The sequence below is a fragment of the Ceratotherium simum genome, chromosome 1 (assembly GCF_057802395.1).
Source record: "Ceratotherium simum simum isolate JZ-2026a chromosome 1, ASM5780239v1, whole genome shotgun sequence".
Classification (NCBI taxonomy): Eukaryota; Metazoa; Chordata; class Mammalia; order Perissodactyla; family Rhinocerotidae; genus Ceratotherium; species Ceratotherium simum.
In genome coordinates this window covers 105,426,262-105,428,111 of record NC_141900.1, presented here as the reverse complement: position 1 = coordinate 105,428,111, position 1,850 = coordinate 105,426,262, and the positions used below count along the sequence as shown (strand labels likewise).

Sequence of the window (1,850 nt, the reverse complement as noted above, 5' to 3'; positions counted from 1 at the left end):
GTGCGTGTGCAGCCATTTCTATAGCCTGCACCTGTCACAGCACTTTCCTGAGAACTCTCCAGAATCCTCCTCAACCCAGCACCCCAGACAGCCGACACTTGTCTGGTGTCAGAGCTGGTGCCCAAGAGGAAGCTCATTGGCGATTGCTGCTTGTTGGCCTTGACCACCATTCAGCCTAAGTCTTCTTATTAGAAATGGTAACAAGAAGAGCCTGGGTAGCTCAGTTGGTACAGCATCAGACTTTTAATCTGAGGGTCCAGGGTTCAAGCCCCTGTCCAGGCACTGGAGGTTTACTGTTGGGGCCAGCCCCGTGGCATAGGGGTTAAGTGCATGCGCTCCACTGCTGGCACCCGGCTTCGGATCCCGGTGCCACCGATGCACCACTTGTCAGGCCACGCTGTGGCGGCGTCAGAAGATAGGCACAGATGTTAGCCCAGGGCTGGTCTTCCTCAGCAAAAAGAGGAGGATTGGCATGGATGTTACCTCAGGGCTGATCTTCCTTACAAAAAAAAATTAAAAAAAAAAAAAAGAAATGGTAACAATAAATTGTGCTATGAGAATACAATTTTTTACTTCCGTTGTAAAACTGGTGTTGTAAGCCATGGAAGTAAATGTTATTTTTTTTTCTAACCCCTCTCACTAAACTGTGTATGTGTAAAATATTAGGTCACAAAGGACCAAAATACTTCTGAAATTAAAATATTAGTCCCTTAGGATACTTTCTCCTACATTTTCTGATTTTTTAAGAATTCAGTTATGTCACTGTTCCAATGTAAATAGTTCCTTTAAAAGCCCCAAGTCTTTAGATGTTTTTAAATATTTATTTATCTGAGAGCTTCAGTTGAAGCTCTTAGTGGCTATTGACATTTTGATTTAGTAACCTTTGCAAATCCTTTAATAGTCCAGATGCCATTTTTCTAAATATTAATGGTAAGAAGAGTAATTTACTGAAAATAACAAGGGTTTTAGAGAAAGACAGACCTGGTTCAAATCCAAGCTTTGCCACATATTAGGAAATTGCGTAATGTCTCTGGAAAATAGAGATAGTGACAGCCGCTTGTAGTGGTGAGGGTTGGCTTCAGCCGCAAGTGATAGCGAATGCCCCAGACCGTGGCTTAAGTCCATAGAGGTTCGCTTCTCTCTCAGGTAAAATTTCAGGTGGAGGCTCAAGGCAGGTGCAATGCTCCATGGTGTTTGGGACGCAGACTCGTTCTTCCAGGTTCTCTGCTGAGCATTACCAAGTTGGCCTCAATGGTCCAAGCTGGCTGCTTCAGCTCCTGCCTTCTCCTCTGAATATTGGCTAGAAGAAAGGAGAAGAAACGCCAGTTTCCAGAAGCTGCGCACACTAGCTGTGAGAGCAGCTGAGCGTTGTAGTTTTCACAGCCATGTGCTCAGCAAAAAATCAGGGATTCTGTTGCTAGAAAGAAAAGGAAGACAGAAATTGGGTAGAACTCATTTAGATTACATCTGTAAAATACCAGCTACAGTGTTATACAAAGACAGTCACAAAACACTAATGATTATTATCATCACTACATGTATTTCTGTTGCCCTTAAAAGGATCATTGCCTAATTTCCATAAGTCAGAATTTCTCTGAAATGATTGACAGAAAATGTACCATTTCTTTCCTCCTATGCAGTAGGGACAAGGGACAAAGAAGGTAAAATAAATAAAATATGTATTCTACATAACTTACCAGATTATATACCGGGGATATATAAAATACTCTTACATGAGTTAGGATGCTTTCTGCTCTTAGAAATGGAAAACTCAGTTGAAAAACAAGTGAGCACAACTCATTGTCTCATGTAACAAAATTTTCACAAGAAGTCAGCTGTCATTGTTTTTG

The 1,850-nt window shown here is 41.7% G+C and overlaps 1 non-coding gene across 1 annotated transcript; it reads left to right on the top strand.

Moving 5' to 3' along the window:
• Positions 1-209: 209 nt before the first annotated feature.
• TRNAK-UUU (transfer RNA lysine (anticodon UUU)) lies at positions 210-282 on the top strand. Its single transcript has one exon. It is a non-coding gene; the product is annotated as a tRNA-Lys (tRNA).
• Positions 283-1,850: the final 1,568 nt, after the last annotated feature.